We start from the raw sequence: 18018 nt of genomic DNA on the forward strand, positions 1-18018 counted from the left end.
GCTTCGTCTTCAACTGACCACACCTGGTTGTGGAACAGTTAAGGAACTAGGAAAGGGCAGGTCAGGCTGGCCCTTCCGTGGCTTAATGCCTGAAGCCTCAAGAGCGCGCAGCCGCTGCACGGGCTCTGAGTGCGCCCCTTGCCCGCTCCCCTTCCTCCCAGCATCCATCTCTGCTGCGCGAACTGCAGCTCCTTCTCTCAGATCTATGTACTGACTTACACGCACAGTACCTTCGGTGTTGTCGTCGGTGGAAGTGATTTCCGTGACTCTCCCCGGGTGTCTGGCCAGATGCTCATGTGGGTGCTGCTGAACCACGGATAGGGACACGCGGGAGAATTTCTTGGCTGCAGCTGATTTTGCTCTGACTCCTGTGTCTGAGCCCCTTATGATCTTTTCCTCTTTTTTTCTTTTCCTTCTTCTAACCTGAGCCACAAACCTGGAAAATACACCCAAACTAGAACCGTTGAGGTGCAGCTGGGGAAGACCCTGGAACACCTCATTCATTCCCTGGGCACCGTCTCATTCATGTTCACGGGGGCCTGGGAAGCCGACTGCGTCTGAGCTGGGCTTAGAGAGGGATGTTGGATGTGGCGTGCCCCTGGCAGCCCATGGACGGGTGGGGATGTGACCATTTAGATGAGAGAATCTCAAAATGCAGCGCCCACAGGGAGCGGAGAGCAGAGGCTGGGGTCGGTCGGGGCTGGTATCAAATCCCACCAGAAGCCACACACAACTGGGAAAGTGACTTGACCTTTCTGTCCTGGGTTCCCTGATCTGCGCATGGGGCCTCCTTCCTGGTATTGGTATGAAGCTTCATATAAGAAAATCCAGAGAGCCCCAGAAGACAATGAGCAGTCCCTCGTAAGTGCTGCATGAATGTTCCAATAGGACATGTCTGCAAGAAGCAGCAAGAAAGAAAGGGGCGACTGCCCCCAGAGAGGAAAAGTGGACGGCTACAGGGCAGGGGCGGGGTGGAAGGTGGCCTTTTAGCCTTCACACGGGCATGATGCTTTACCGCTCATGGAGATTATCTGTCATCATCTCCGTCATCCACCATCTTCCCTGTGGGAGGCAGTGGACAGGTGCGATGACCCCTGCTTCGTGGTTCGTGGCGCTGAAATGTAGAGATGTTAAATGGTTTGCTCAGAGTCACAGTGCAATGACAGGTGGGTCGGGGATAGCAAAGTAGTTGGATTTCTGGGGACAGAGATCCCTGAACCCCCTGAGTCATCTAGGTCACGTGCTTGACTTCTGAACTCAGGGATCCCCTCCCTCTTTCCCCAAATTTCCCACCCAGAAAAGGGCACTTGCCGATCCAGCCTCTACCCCTACGTGTCAATTCCTGCCTGAATCAAAAGCCACGACATTTTCCTGAAAGAAAATGCCTCGAAGGGCAGGGAGGCCAATCTGTGTCCCTCTTCCCCAGCATCTTTACATGTCGGATTGAGCTCCCGACAGTCTACTCATGACCACCCCCTTGTCTCCACTCTGTGGTCACACACAATAGCAGCCACCCCACATTTTTGGAAAGTTTTCCTGAAGTGATAACAGGTACATTAGGGAAGAGATGGAGAGCACGGGCACATGGCCGTCTTCCCCTTCTCAAGCCAAGCTCACCACATGCGTATTTCCTCCTTTTGGTCTGACTCCCAGACTTCTTCCTCTACTTCTTCTATCAAGTCAGTGGAAGGGAAGCTTCTTGAGAGCTGAGAGCAAGAGCAGCCTGGAGCATGGCCAGAGTCACCCAGGCAGGAAACAGCCAAGGAGGGGCACCCAGGCAGACCCTCAATTCCCGGAGCCCCTCCTCCAGCAGGGTGGGCTCAGCCCTGCTGACTCCTGTCCCGGCTCCCCGCTGGGCTGTTCAGGGCTGCTCCCCAGACTCAGTGGTGCGGCCCCAGGGCCAGGAGCAGGGCGAGGCCTGCCAGAAAGGGGCTGAGGAGGGCCGCAGAGGAGTCTCACGGACATTGCAGATACAAGGCCTCAGTGCCTGCAGGAGACCAGGGCCTTCGGGGTGGGCATCCGAAAAGGAGGGGATGGGAAGAACTAGGAAGAGGTGTTCACGGGCAGCAGAGAGAGGAAGTGCAAGAGCTGGGGAGACGAAATGCATGACAGGCACAATGTTGCTCCCAGTGCCTGAGCCTTCACACTCTGCAGAGTAATCCCATGAATGGACAATTGCGGGGGGCACGAGTGGGTCTGGGAAACAAACGGGACAGTCAGAACGGGGCCTCACTGCCCCTGGCAGGATAGAGGCTGACCTCAGGGTGATTCTCTTCATCCCTGCAGTCTCCCCTGGGCCTCAGACCTTTCACCTCTGCAGGGAGGGGGTGCATGCATCTCATCTCCAACCTAATTTTTGCGGCCCTCAGATTCCTACATGTGGGCAGGAGTGACCGCCTGTGTCACGGGGTCCTGCCAAGAAGGCAGTCCCTGTCTCCCTGACCTTCTGTGCATGATACCGGACTTCCTCGGTCCTCACGACCCCCTTCCCCATCTCTCTCCTGATCAGTGTTCATTTCCCTTCTCCTTGTGGACCTCCCCCGGCCATATTGTTCTTTCACAGGGGAGCACTGGGGGACGGGTCATGGGCGTACCGCCACCCTCCCTAGTCTATCACTTGGTCTATTCACTTATCTTCCAAGCCCAGGGGGAACCTGTCGTAGGCCCTGGGTTTCAGTGAGCCCCTGGGAGACAATGGCGACCCTCTGTCCCTTCTGACCCTTCCACACACCCTGTGTCCTGTGCCTGAACTCAGCTTAGTTACCTAGAGACACTCCATCCGCACGAGCTGCTAAGTGAGGGAACACGGGTTCTATGGCACGCGTGGCCACATTAACACCCAGTGTCTGCCAGGGTTTGCCCCGAGCCTTGGAAGAACCTGGAAGGACGGCCTTGGGCAGGTCGGAGGGAAGGAAGGTCACAGGGCAGGCATGACCAGGGTTGGGGGAGCAGGACGAGGGCGGTGAGGCTGGAGAAGTGGCTTCTGAGAGGAGCAGTGACCCCAGGCCCTGCTGCCAAGAAGCTCTGTCCCAGGCCTAGTTGATGCCTGGTGACAGCGGGAGGGGTACTGAGAGCACATGTGTGTGTGTGTGTGTGTGTGTGTGTGTGTGTGTGTGTGAAGCAGGTCCAGCAGCGCCTTCACACAGACCTCTAAGTCCCCTGTGGCCTCGGAGGGTCTCCAGGGCAGCTGCACGGGGGCCTCTCTCCCATGGAAACACGTTCACACCTCAGACTCGGCTAGGTGTGGAGGCTGGCATGAGCTAAGGGGCATGGGGGCAATGTAGTGACCCCGGAGGCAAAATTCATTAACTTCTCCAGCTCTGGGAGTCACCTTGAAGGACCAGCACACAGGATAGAACCATAACGATTTGGTACAAAGTCCTGGAAGTTATGAAGGGGAGCGTTCACCTCTCTTCCACCTCCTGGTTCGCACCAGAACATTGTGTCCCGATTCTCATGTGCGGGAGAGGGACGTTGTGGCCCCAAGTCACGTCCACCGTAGGTCAATGGCAAGAAAGATACTCCACCGCGTCTGCATGATTCCAGGGAGGTCCCCACCAAACAAAGCAAACTTGGACATTTGTGGCAGAGGGAGGGAAGTGCAGGTTTCTGGGGACGGGTCATTTTTAAATAGAAAGCAGGAAGAGGTGACTCAACACAGCAAAAAGCTCATGAATCCAGCCCCTCTTAATATTACAGCATTAAGTAACGTGACGGGGAAAACCCGAGTTCTGCACGTATTTCCACGTGCGTTGGGATTTCTGATCCACGTGTGTCGGTGTCCAGAGCAGTAGGGCCCACCCCACGGTCCCCGGAGCCCCGACCCACAGCTTCCTCCGTGAGTTGTCTTCTGATGTTGAGTTAGAAATGGGTCTTGACTTCTGCAGTCATACTAGGGATGCCCGTAATAAATTTAAATTTTCTCGCACGAAATGGAAAAACGCGAGGCAGAGTCTTTTTCGTTTTCTCTTAAGTAAACAACACTGAAGAAACTATAGTGATTATTCTCGAAGTAATGAGTAAATATCCACAGGGTCTTCTTCAGTGTCCCCGATCGGGTACAGCTGGCTGTGCGGAGAGAAGCGGACTCCTTCCTGTCTCTGGACAGGGGCCGACGTGGCTGTGGGGGGCTCTCCCAATTCAGGCTCGTCCTCGACACGAGGTCCTGGGAAATGCATAGAAAGAGAGAGCAGTGTTGGCATCTTGTTGTCAGAAGACCATAGGAAAACAAGTCATAATTTACTCCCAGTTCAACCTTCGGCTCCCCCTACTCACCAGCTGCCTAGCAGACAGTCCTCCCTCAAAGTGGGACCTAGGACGATGTTGCAGTGTGGTGTGCACTGAAATCCCCCAACTGACAGGTTTTCTGGGCAACCACTGTTGTTTAGCAGAGATATTAGAGAAATGCAGCTACGCACAGAGACCACACCTGATGGCCTGGATTCACATTCCATTTAGCAGCCACACATACCTGAGAGAGTTCTTGAGAGCCCTCTGTGACTTAGTTTCCTGGTCTGAAATGTGGACATAGTCATACCTCCTATTCATTAGCGTGCTGTGAGGATGGGAAATGTGATTGACCTCAAATAAAGCCTCGGACGTAGTAAAGGACTGATCCTTCACCATTGCTCTGTAGGTGTTCAGGTTCTGAATGCCTCCAGAATGAGCTAGACACCCGGTAGTGGGTGAATCCAGACATGGGACTGGGATGACTGCACTGCATGGGGGGAAGGAAGCTCACTCTTTATCCTTCACATGGGAACGATGCCTTAGAGCTCACAGAGTATATGTGTCATCTACTCCTGTCATCCCCACAGCAGCACTGTTGGGAGGGGAAGCAGGGGCTGTGACCCATAATTTACAGTGGAGGGCGTTGAAATATAGGGAGTTGGAAGTGAGTGTCCAGAGGGGCCACGCTGGTGAGTGACGGATCCGGCAGATGAATGTAGTTGGTTCCCTGAGGGGAAGAGATCCTGAGCACCTGGGACCTGCCCATGACCCTGAGAAAATGTGCTGAAACCCTGAACCAAGAGCTTTCCCCACTTTCTCAACTGTACCCGTACCCGTGTTTCTTCGGGTGAGAGTGGGTGCCCGTGGGAGCAGGTCTGTGCCATGAGAACAATCTCAATCCTACCTCCGCCTCCTGCCTCTATGTTTCAGTCCCTGACCTGAAATTTCCTCCCCACGCCGCCCCTCTGGACTACAAGGGGAAGTGTGCGTGGAGCCGTTGTCCCCAGCATCTCATGAGGCAGGTCGGTGTTCATGAAGTACACGCAAACATACATGGACATTTACATGACGTTAACCTGAGTGTCCCATGGGTAAATGGTGAGATACATTATGACATGTCCTTGACTTAAATTTATGCTAATCGAATTGTTTCAAATAATGGGGGAATGATGACAATAACACAGGGTAGTTAAAAAGTGGGAATTAAGGGTGTAAAGTATAATTGCTAGTTTCTACAATCAAACACGCTTTACCTAAGCATAGGAACGCCAATTATCTGCCACGTTGAACAGGAGTTATCTTGCTGAAAAGATGATGAAGTTTATCTTCTGATCCGTAAAATTTTCCCTCTCAGAACATTTATCTGCTTTATGTTCTGTTACTCATGTCCGAGCACACAGGGTCCACGCAGGGCCACGTTCCGCTGACGATGCTGCCAGCCCCCTCTCCTCCAGGCCAACTGGGATGGACCCCACTGTGTACAATAGAGACGCCCAGGATTTGCTCTGGACAGGAGGCTATTTTGCACAAGGATTTGAGAGGTGCTGAAAAGACCTCCTCCTGCTTCCTCCTATGACATCATTAAGGACACGAGCTTTTAAGTCTTGAAAGCATTTCTTCCTGAGCTTCAGTCACAATATGAACCTCTAGGATGGAAAGTAGCTGTCACCCAAATCTTACCAAGGTGTCCTCCTGCCAGCCACGGGGGGACGGGCAGAAGGATCCAGTGGCTTCATCACTGCTGGGCCTTGGGGAAGAGCTCACAGCAAGGTGGCCCCACCAAGGGCTTTCCACGCCTGTCCTGGTTCACAGGGACAGCGGCTCCTTTGGCCAGGGCTGTGAAATTATTCAGGGAAGAGCCTGGCAAATGCAAACATAGTTGGAACTGGCTGACCACTTTCCTGCGGCATTTCCTTTTTTCTCTACCAAATCATTTACATTCTGTCCACCTGCCTCTTCGCTTCCCTACCAATCTATGCTTTTGTAGGGGCGGTTGCCTGGAAGAGATTAGGATTTTGTACCAAAGCCTCTGGTACAATGCCATTCTCCCACGTGAAAATGTGGAGTCGGCCACCTCTCAGACACGGTCCTGCCCTTGCCCAGCTCCTGCTGTACTTCTTGGAAAGTGTATTGACCACACTGGAGAAGAAGCAGTTGAGTCATTCTGTGAGATGATGTTCTATTTGCCCTTTGAGGAGGACACACTCAAGCCCCAAAACACTGGCTGGTCTATCGTAAACTGTGTACAGACCATGCTGGGGAAGTCTAGCTGCTGACATAATAAGTCCATGATGTGAATGATGGAACCAAGCCTCTCCCTTGCCTTCGGGGCTTGGCTTGCAACCCTGAGAGGCCGTCCCCCTCTGGGACTATGCCACTAGGGTTCCTGGGCTCAGCTAAAGGACAGTCAGTCTGGCTCTCCACCGAGAACAGATGACATGTTCCCTTTGTCACATCCCCGCCTCCTGAGATGGTCATGTCGAGTGAGAGACTTGCCATGGGAAGGAGTTAGCAAACACTGGAGTCTTCTGCTTCCTTGTGCTCCCTTGTATCTCACCACTGCAGACCTTAAGAAGTTGGAGCACATATCACAAATGGCTTTGACTTTTCCAGGTTTCTTGTCAATGGCAGTGAGTCCTTTGCGGTTGAAAAGGAATGTTTGTGGGGCACCTGGGTGGCTTAGTCGTTAAGCGTCTGCCTTCGGCTCAGGGCGTGATCCCGGCGTTTCGGGATCAAGTCCCACATCGGGCTCCTCCGCTGGGAGCCTGCTTCTTCCTCTCCCACTCCCCCTGCTGTGTTCCCTCTCTCGCTGGCTGTCTCTCTCTCTGTCAAATAAATAAATAAAATCTTAAAAAAAAAAAGAAAAAAGAAAAGGAATGTTTGTATACATGGCTTGGCGACTCCAAAGGCACAGAGCATAGCAGCTGCTTTGTGGCATCCCATCCCCTTGTGATTTCTTTGTTCGAGGTCAGAAGGGAGAGCAACTGCTGACCTACTGGGTGCCACAGGCCTTGAAGCAAATCTAGTTCCAGCTTGAATCTCATTGCTGAGGAAAATGCAGACTGATGCATTATTAATCTCTTGTGCCCTGAAGCTGAGTGCACCCAAGCGGGATGCTGAGAGCCACCCCTCTGTCATCTGGTGGCAGGACTGCCAGGATCCCCCTGTTCTGCCTGCCTCCCTGCACAGGGGCCGCTTTCAGCTGTGAGCAGCCTCCAGTTTGGGGACTGGGATCACTGGGGTGCTGAGAAGCAGGACCCACAAGAATTTCTGATGGTTGATCCCAGCGTGTATTGACCTGCCCAGAGCTCAAGCAACGGGTTCCTAAAGGCACTACAGGGGAAACTTTGTGCCGACATTTTCAGCCTTTCCATAGAAAACTGTCCACTTATTTAGGAAGGGACCAATATTAATGCTTTATGATGAAACTATTTCAGTGGTACTTTTCTTAATGATTAAACACCATACATAAAGATGAAAGGCAAATGACCAAATCTTTGCACTCAAGGATGGAAAGTAGTATCTTTGGATGGATGTGTTAGTAACTAGTTAGGGATTCATCAACATCATACTAGTAAAATGTCGAGAAGAGACGGTTTTAAAAAATCCAAAAATCTAATCAAACTATGAAGAGATGTACATGCCACTGACGATTAGAGAAAGTGAATATAAAAGCATATGTTGGGACGCCTGGATGGTGCAGCGGTTAAGCGTCTGCCTTTGGCTCAGGGCGTGATCCCGGCGTTCTGGGATCAAGCCCCACATCAGGCTCCTCTGCTATGAGCCTGCTTCTTCCTCTCCCACTCCCCCTGCTGTGTTCCCTCTCTCGCTGGCTGTCTCTCTCTGTCAAATAAATAAAATCTTAAAAAAAAAACCCATACGTTAAACATCTAATTGGCAGAGATGAAAATCCTCACATCGCCCACTGTCAGGGCGGCACCGGAAGACCACGTCTCACAATCTGTCACGTGGTGTTACCAGGGCTGGCATTTCCGTCAGGCTCTTTCTCAGTATTTTGCGACAGTTTAGAAGATGCACCCAGACCTTCCTGCCTCCTGCCTCCTCCCAAGGAGAGTGGGCGAAGCCCAAAGAGGGTGTCGGGCCCTGTTCAGTGCAGCATTTTTATTTCGTGTGACAGTCACTGGAGAGCTTCCCCTGCCCCGTTCCCTCTGGTGACTGGATACTTGGCCCCGGGGAGGGCACGAGTTACCCTGCAGCGACGGGAAGGGCATTTGCTCTCGATGGAAGTCTCGCGGGTTCTAGAGCAAAGCAGACGGGCTGTCAGGAGGAGCCACTTTCCAATTCCTGCAAGCAAGTCATTAACACGGTGCCCGGGGCCATTTCCCCCACTTTGACTGCCACCAGCAGGGACAACACTGTACCGGCCTGGGGTTGTCCAGGAAATGGCCAGACTCCTTTTCTCCTCAACCATCGATGTTAAGGCTTTGAGTTCCAAGAACAGCAAACAGCCTCATCCCTCCTCTCCCCTTAGAATCCTGGGTCTGGGGCGCATCAGCCGCCAGAGAGGCCCCCGTGCGCGCTCACAGCAGTAGCAGCCGTGTGTCCCCAAGTGCTGGTGTCACCAGAAGCTCAGAGCCGAGAGTGCGGGGCATGGAGACCTGGTGTGGACTGGTGTCAAGAAGCAGCATTTGGTTGGCTAACACATGAAAAAACGTTCAAAATCACTAGCCATCAGGGAAATTCAAATCAAAACCACACTGAGATACCACCTTACGCCAGTTAGAATGGCAAAAATGGACAAGGCAAGAAACAACAATTGCTGGAGAGGATGTGGAGAAAGGGGATCCCTCCTACATTGTTGGTGGGAATGCAAGTTGGTACAGCCACTCTGGAAAACAGTGTGGAGGTCCCTTAAAAAGTTAAAAATTGAGCTACCCTATGATCCAGCCATTGCACTACTGGGTGTTTACCCCAAAGATACAGACGTAGTGAAGAGGAGGGCCATATGCACCCCAATGTTCATAGCAGCATTGTCCACAATAGCTAAATCGTGGAAGGAGCCGAGATGCCCTTCAACAGATGACTGGATTAAGAAGTTGTGGTCCATATATACAATGGAATATTACTCAGCTATCAGAAAGAACGAGTTCTCAACATTTGCTGCAACATGGACGGCACTGGAGGAGATAATGCTAAGTGAAATAAGTCAAGCAGAGAAAGACAATTATCATATGGTTTCTCTCATCTATGGAACATAAGAACTAGGTGATCGGTAGGGGAAGAAAGGGATAAAGAAAGGGGGGGTAATCAGAAGGGGAATGAAGCATGAGAGACTATGGACTCTGAGAAACAAACTGAGGGCTTCAGAGGGGAGGGGGATGGGGGAATGGGATAGACCGGTGATGGGTAGTAAGGAGGGCACGTATTGCATGGTGCACTGGGTGTTATACGCAACTAATGAATCATCAAACTTTACATCAGAAACCAGGGATGCACTGTATGGTGACTAACTTAATATAATAAAAAATCATTAAAAAAAAAAGATGTGGTCCATATATACAGTGGAATATTACTCAGCTATCAAAAAGAACGATTTCTCAATATTTGCTGCAACATGGATGGGACTGGAGGAGATTATGCTAAGCGAAATAAGCAGAGAAAGACAATTATCACATGGTTTCACTCATGTATGGAACATAAGTAGGAAGATCGGTAGGAGAAGAAAGTGGGGGTAAGCAGAAGGGGAAATGAAAAGAGAGACTATGGACTCCAGGAAACAATCTGAGGGCTTCAGTGGTGGGGGGGATGGGATAGGCTGGTGATGGGTAGTAAGGAGGGCACGTATTGCACGGTGCACTGGGTGTTATACGCAACTAATGAATCATGGAACTTTACATCAAAAACTAGGGATGTACTGTATGACTGACATAATAAAAAATATTATTATTTTTTAAAATATTTATTTATTTGACAGAGAGAGAGACAGCCAGCGAGAGAGGGAACACAAGCAGGGGGAGTGGGAGAGGAAGAGCAGGCTCCCAGCAGAGGAGCCTGATGTGGGGCTCGATCCCATAACGCCGGGATCACACCCTGAGCTGAAGGCAGACGCTTAACGACTGCGCCACCCAGGCGCCCCAATAAAAAATACTATTTAAAAAAATAAAAGAATAAAAAATGAAAAAAAAAAAAAAGCATGAAGACTCATTGGGGGAATTACCATACATTAGGGTCAGAGATCTACCCATGAGAGTGGAGAATGAAATTCTCATTAAAAACAACGAAATGTTCAAGAGGCCAGGCATTGCCCAGTTCTCTCAGGAGAAGGACAGAAAAAAGGAAGGAGGAAGGAAGGAAGGAAATAGGATAGAAAGATAAAGGATGGAGGGAAGGAAGGAAGGAAAGAAGAAGGACGGAAGGACGGAAGGAAGGAAGGAAGATTCATTGGTTCGGGTTCATTGCCTTCTAACCTCCAGTGCTATTCTTGAGGGGTCCAAAGCCTTTCTGATTGTTTTTAAAGATTTTATTTACTTATTTGTAAATAGAGAGAGCGAGCTCAAAAGCGGGGGAGCAGCAGGCAGAGGGAGAAGCAGCTCCCCGCTGAGCAGGGAGCCCGATATTGACAATAACCCTGGTCACAGACACACTCCCCTCTCTCTGAACCAGCTACACATGCACTTGGACCAGATCCTAGACTCTCCCTGACACCCCCCGACACCCTCCTCTTCTCCACTCTGCTCCAGCATCCCTCAGGCTTCAGCCTCTCCCTCTGGCTCTTCAGGTCTGAACTCATCTCCGCAGTAGGATTTCAGAGAAAACTGGAAATGATCGCGCTGTAGTTTCCAGCCTCTGGGGAGGAAGATAACCAGAAAATAGAGGTGCACGAAACTCTTCATATTGTCCGTCTTGTTTCTGTCACTCGACAAGACCTGGACTTCTGATTCAGGGAACTGTGAAAAGGTCTGCTCTCAAATCCGTCCTCACCGCCTAAATAAATCCTTCCCCATGGAGCATGTAGGACCCCAGGCTCAGTGCTGCTCCCCTGGAGCTCAAGGCCCATGGGGACGCGGGACACAGTCTCCTGTGCTCTCAGGGCTGGGCTGTTCCTCCCTCGGTTACCCCACGAGATGCCTCCAAAGAGGCTGGACCTCTGCTGAGATTCCTCTGTCCCAACCCAGGGCCACACGCCTGTGACATCAGCGACACTGTCCCTCTTATCGCCACCTCTCCACCACTCAGACTTGGGACGTTGGCCAGAAACTTCCGGGTCTGGTTGGGCTTGGGAAATAGAATTTCCGCCTTCCAGTCACGGGTGGCTGAGGGAACAATTGCTCTGTCCGGCACATGCTGACCAGCTGTGTCCTCCCCCGAGTCCAGGCTGATCCCAGATCTTTCCTTCCTGGAGGCTCTGCCTGCATCTGGAAATTCCATCTCTGAGATGGCTCTGAAGTGCCCGGGAACAGCTTCCTCTTGAGCTCCCCGGCAGCACATCAGCGTTTCACCTGCAGGACCAGACCCGTGACACACAACTCATGCCACAATAAGAATAATAAATGGTTTTAGGAACAAGTGTATAGACTCCTATTCAACTGAAAACAGAAGGCATTTCTTTTCCATTGTTTTTCCGTCCATGCTTTTAACCATAAATTCCCTCCATTTTCTCTCTGCCACAGAGATCTGACAGAAGTACGCTAGTCATTGTTCTGACACCTCATTGTCATTGTCCCCGAGTTTAAATCCATCTGACGGAGCTAAATTTGGATAAACCAACCTGCATCCTTTTCAGGTGCACAGCTGACAAAGTGGCTCCTAATACATAAAATGTGTCACTCCATCCCTGTCACATCAGCAGTGTCACTCCTTCCCTCCTAGAACTTCCTACGGGTTTGTCCTACGCTCTGAGGTCAGTGCCACACACAGCCTCACGTGGCAGGGCTCCTGCAGACTTGTGTCTGTGCTGGGAGGACAGAGCCTAGGAGGCCGTCGCTGCCCACGGTGTGTGGAGAACTGTAGTTTCAAGCAGGTATAAATGGTGAGAGATGAGAAAGGTTTTCAGTGAATAACACCTCTGGGAATGCATGCCAGGGTTTCTACCCACAACCTGGAGAGAGGAGCTGCCCATCTCCTCAGTGCTTGTGCTGGAAACCACGGAGGAGTCACATCAAAGAAAAACTCCAGCATCCCCCACAGAAGGGCCCATGTGTCTGTGGGGACCTGCCACTGCTCTGACCTTCGTCCTGATCTAAGAGAAGATTGTGTAGAGATAGCATTTCAGTCTGGACCTATGAATGGCTGAGAGAGCCCTGGATAAACTCACTCTGAGAAATGAGCAGAGCCTAAAGTCGGTCCCGCGATGGTGGGAGGACACGTAAGGGGAGCCCTGGCTTGGCTCTAATGCAGCAGACGGTGGTCAGTGCGGTGGGAAAGTGAGAACTCTCTGATGAGCTCTGATCTCCATGTCATACGAGAGTGTGTTTGGGCCTGGACCCCAAGGGCACACAGGTCCCATTTCTGTGGGATCATGGGTGATCAGTGCTGGGACCTGTCACCCGGCCCTGCCTGTGCCCTCTGCTCGGAGTTCATAGCTGGGAACTCCCCACCCATCAGTCCCACAAAACAACACCCACCTCCAACCCCCCTGACGTCCTCAGTCAAAAAAACCTGACTCGGGGCCAGTGACGGGTCAGAAAGCTGGGGTCTCATTTGCACGGACAGGCCCTCCGTCTGTCAGGGGATGAAGAGAGAGAGATTAGGGGAGGTCTCCTCCGCTGTGGGGCACAGAAGGCAGGATTGGTGACTGTATCTACCATGGTCTGGTCCACTCTCGTCCTCTTACTCCTTGCTCACTGCACAGGGGACTGGACGCAGGGACAAGGGAAGGGGTCCTGGGAGGACACGTGGGGCCCTTATTCCTCTTCTTGTCTCTAGGCCCCAGCATGACCCTCTCTGTGTCTCTGCCCCTTGCAGGGTCCTGGGCCCAGTCTGTGCTGACTCAGTCACCCTCCGTGTCTGGGGCCCTGGGCCATAGGGTCACCATCTCCGGCACTGGAAGCAGCTCCAACATCAGTGGTAACTATGTGAACTGGTACCAACCACCCCCGGGCACAGCTCCCAGAACCATCATCCATGGTGACAGCAACCGGCCCTCAGGGATCCCCGATAGATTCTCTGGTTCCAGGTCAAGCAGCTCGGGCTCCCAGGCTGAGGACGAGGCTGATTATTCCTGCTCAGCCGGGGGCAGCAGGCTCAGAGCTCACACAGTGCTCCAGGCCTCTGGGGAAGGGAGACAAAAGCCTACTTTCTCATCTGCAAAGGGGGGACACACCTCAGGAATTGCCTGACAGTTTCACCTGCGATTCTCTTTATTCTTTTGCTGACGCCTTGGTCCCAAGTCCATCCAGAGGCACCGCCTGAGACTGACGCTCTTCAGTCCCTTCTGTCCTCAGAGTCCTTCTGAGCAGCCAAATCTTAGAAGACGACTCTTCACGAAAACAGAAATTCCTTGTCTTTACCAGCTAGGGACAGTTTACTTCTAGAATGGTTCATATTCATTTTTTATGATTTTAAATTAACGAAACATTTTATTTGCCTCTGAATGCATCACGGTCTATGCCTGTTGTGGCGAGGAGTACGTCTGCTCCGTTTGCGTCTGATAATATATACTGACTATAACCAGTGCGGGCCAGTTGTGTCCTTTTCGGAATTGTGTGTGTGTGAAAAAGATGTCAGTTTCCAATTATAAAATTATAGAAAGAAATCCAAAATTTTTGCACATAGAGAACTTGCACGTGAATGTTTACACCGGCTCATTCATAATCGCAAAAGACAGAAAACAATCCATAATCTGCACACGGATGTTTTTTTCCAGGTTTATCTATAATCACCCAAACCCGGAACCACCTGAGAGCTGGCACATTTATAAAATGGGATATTATTCATAGTATGAAGGTAATTATATCACATTTTGGAAGAGACAAAACTCTCCACACAGTGCAAGGATCTGCAGTTTCTGGGAGGGCTAATGGAAGAAAAAGCTGAACATATCAACAAAGGAGCGTGTTTTTGGGCAAGATAATTATTCTATATGATACTGTACCGGCGTTGAAATGACACCACGGTATTGCCAAAATTCATTCAAAACTGTAAAGTCACAGGACAGAATTCAAAGGGTGCATATAAAAATCACTTAGGAGATTCGGGGGTCATGACAGAATACAGGATGTGACAGAACCCATCCGTCTGCTCGACAAATGTGTGAACCCACTTCAGTGTAGGGCTTGGGTGAAAGCTGCTAATTTGTACGACTTTGAAAATGAGTGGATGGACATCTGGGCTCTTTCCATAGTTTGGCTACTGTGGACAATGCTGCTATAAACATCGGGGTGACGAATGGATAAAGAAGATTTGGGGTATATATATGTACAATGGAATATTACACGGCCATCAAAAAAAACCCCCAAAACCTTGCCATTTGCAATGACCTGGATGGAACTAGATATTATGCTAAGTGAAATAAGTCAATCAGAGAAAGACAATTATCATATCATCTCGCTGATATGTGGAATTTAAGAAACAAAACAGAGGGGGTGCCTGGGTGGCACAGCGGTTAAGCGCCTGCCTTCGGCTCAGGGCGTGATCCCCGCATTATGGGATCGAGCCCCACATCAGGCTCCTCTGCTGGGAGCCTGCTTCTTCCTCTCCCACTCCCCCTGCTTGTGTTCCCTCTCTCACTGGCTATCTCTGTTAAATAAATAAATAAAATCTTTAAAAAAAAAAAAAAAAGAAACAAAACAGAGGATCATAGGGGAAGAGAGAAAAAAAATAAAACAAGATGAAACCAGAGAGGTAGATGAATCACAGGAAACAAACTGAGGGTTGCTGGAGGGGAGGGGTGGAGGGATGGGGTGACTGGGTGATGGGCATGAAGGAGGGCACGTGATGTAATGAGCACTGGATGTTATACAAGACTGATGAATCACAGGCCTGTACCTCTGAAACCAATAATACATGACATGTTAATTTACTGAATTTAAATTAAAAAATGTAAAAAAAAGAAAATGAGTGGCGCCTGTAAGGGTAGAGACATAAGAGACTGCCCGTGAGCTCTGTACTCTAGCAGGTAAGCTTGTGTCCCGTGGGGAACAGGTGGTTTATTTTGATGGGTCTGCATGGTGCACCTGGAATTGCACCGCTAGGTAAATGGACTGGCTGTGGAAGAGCCAGATTTCTCACTTTGGAAATGGACATTCACAGACAGAACCAAGGGAGGAGACTTGAGCCACGTGTCTGGTCATGGATTAGAGCCGGAGATGGCAGTTTGGAATTACGTGCAGCTTGACGAAGACAGACAATTGCATGTGGAAACAGTCGCCACCATGGCCATATTCCCGGGGTAGTTTCCTCCCATGTACGTCCTTTGTCAGCTGAACAGAAGTGGAAGTAATGATGCCTAGGGGCCACGAGCTGCATTGCCCCAGGTGTTTCTTTCTAAAACATTTTCCTGGGAAATGATTCAGTATTCTCTGGAGAAATGTTTAATCCCCAGATCAGAAATTAGGCAGGATGAGAATGGAAGACCTTGTAGTGTCAGAAAGTAAATAATCTGTCAAAACAAACACAAGCACATCAGTGCACGCCAGCACACACAGGAACGTGTGCACATGCGCGGACACACACACACACACACACATAATCACACGGGGTGTCAGGGAGCTCATGAGCCAGTGTAAAATGCTCCCATTGGGTAAACCTGGACACACTTAAGGACCAAATAAATGTAATATATGGGTTTCAACTCAGCGTCTAAATGGCTGTCCACGATCCATATTGTTAACTGGCTGAGCAAAGAAATAAGTGGAGAAAGAAGAGACGCATTCCCACGCAGAATACTTCCAGGAATACATGTAAATACTTGACCCTGAAGGATTCCAGGCATAACCCCCACTCAGTAAGTGTGGACAAAGTCACCAGAAACAAGGAGAGTCTCAGAAAATGTCAGAGTAAGAGAAGCTTGTGGAGACATTATGACTAAACGTAACAAAGAACCCCAAATGGATCGCAGAACAGAAAAATAGCACTAGTTTATTATTTTCTTTTCTTTTTTTTTTTTTTTAAAGATTTTATTTATTTATTTGACAGAGATAGAGACAGCCAGCGAGAGAGGGAACACAAGCAGGGGGAGTGGGAGAGGAAGAAGCAGGCTCATAGCAGAGAAGCCCGATGTGGGGCTTGATCCCAGAACGCCGGGATCACGCCCTGAGCCGAAGGCAGACGCTTAACCGCTGTGCCACCCAGGCGCCCCTAGTTTATTATTTTCTATTTTTATTTTCCTTTTTTTCTTGATAAGAGATCCACTTTATGGGGCGCCTGGGTGGCGCAGTCGTTAAGCGTCTGCCTTCCGCTCAGGGCGTGATCCCGGCGTTGTGGGATCGAGCCCCACATCAGGCTCCTCCACTATGAGCCTGCTTCTTCCTCTCCCACTCCCCTGCTGTGTTCCCTCTCTCGCTGGCTATCTCTCTCTCTGTGTCAAACAAATAAATAAATCTAAAAAAAAAAAAAAGAGAGAGAGAGAGACCCACTTTATTTATTCAATTCTGTGCAGTTAGCTGACATATAGTACATCATAAGTTTTTGAAAATAGCACTAGTTTAAAACTAAGAAAACCTGCATTGAACTGGGGATGTTAATTGTTACGGGTTGAACTGTGTCTCTAGCCATTCACGTGATAGAGTTCCAGCACACCCCATGTTTCAGGATGTGGCGTTATTTGGAAATGGGGTTCCTGCAGAAGTAATCAGCTTAGGTGAGGCCAATAAGGCTTAATCACATGATCACATTCCCTTCCTCCTTTGGTTTTCCTCTATTCGCTTGGAATGCTGCTGAGATTCATCTGAATATTGCAGAGAAAGAGCCTAGGAATCAAGCATGTATTTTCATAGAGAATCCAGAAATTACATGAAAAAATATTCTAGAAAGTTCTGTTGTCTTTTTACTGACAATCCATAGGGAACTTACCAAATAAACATGATAGGCCTGAATACGGGTGAGATACAAGGTCCTCATGTCCCCTTGGTTTAGGAGCAGAGAAATTGAGAAGATGGAGGTCCCTTGTACACTATGATGCTTTCCATGAATTCTTGTCCTGAGAACAATCATAAAACTGGACGAAGAAAAAAGAAAATGAATCACAGGTACGTCAGAGAGACACAAGACATCATAAATCCCAGGACAACTATAAAGAGCAAAGAAAACCCAGATTCCGAAGTATGAACAGTGGATACTTTTAGCTGAAAGCATTTCTTCTAGGGACAAATGCAGACCTCGAAGGCCAGGGCCTGTGCGCTGGGGGTTCTGGGATGTGAGAGCAGACTCTTGTAACGCAGCAACAACAGCATTAGTTCCACTGTAAGAATGACCTGTGTAGATTTCTTATCGGGTATGAACAAACAGTGAACCCTGGGGAACATTTGGCCTTGAACTTGGTTTAGATTGGAGACTGGTAGTGACACCAGGCACCTGCAGTAAGCAAACTCTCATCTCAGGTAACACTAATGTATCCAGGAGCATAAATACTGTAAAATAAACCCTGTGTGTGTCCACCTGGAAGTAACAGGTGACCTGGAGAAAATGAATGTCCTCATCCCCAACTCCAAGGAGAGGACCTACTCTTCTCCTTCCCTGGGCACCGAAGTCACAAAGATCTGTCTGCGAAACTCATGCTGTCTTCCAGGAGTGCTGTGTGGTGTGATGGCGGCAGGGTGACCAGGGCTGAGGTCAGAGGTGGTCTGTTTGGACCGGGCCTGAGACGGCAGGCGTCTGTTCTAGGACCCC

At 49.9% G+C, this 18018-nt stretch overlaps 1 long non-coding RNA gene across 2 annotated transcripts in view; it reads right to left on the reverse strand.

The window, feature by feature from the left end:
* Positions 1-10316: 10316 nt before the first annotated feature.
* The window catches only part of LOC103681073, an 11453-nt gene continuing 3751 nt past the window's right edge, over positions 10317-18018 (reverse strand). The window contains exons 4-7 of one of the 2 annotated variants that reach the window (XR_005831691.1): positions 17203-17347; positions 13539-13669; positions 12816-12912; positions 10317-11690 (exon numbers count right to left, since the gene is read on the reverse strand). This is a non-coding gene — a long non-coding RNA (uncharacterized LOC103681073). Of the gene's footprint in view, positions 12913-13538; positions 13670-17202; positions 17348-18018 lie in introns of both variants that reach the window. The other variant, XR_005831690.1, reaches the window with a different exon arrangement.

Source organism: Ursus maritimus, unplaced genomic scaffold, assembly GCF_017311325.1.
Source record: "Ursus maritimus isolate PB19 unplaced genomic scaffold, ASM1731132v1 scaffold_33, whole genome shotgun sequence".
Lineage (NCBI taxonomy): Eukaryota > Metazoa > Chordata > Mammalia > Carnivora > Ursidae > Ursus > Ursus maritimus.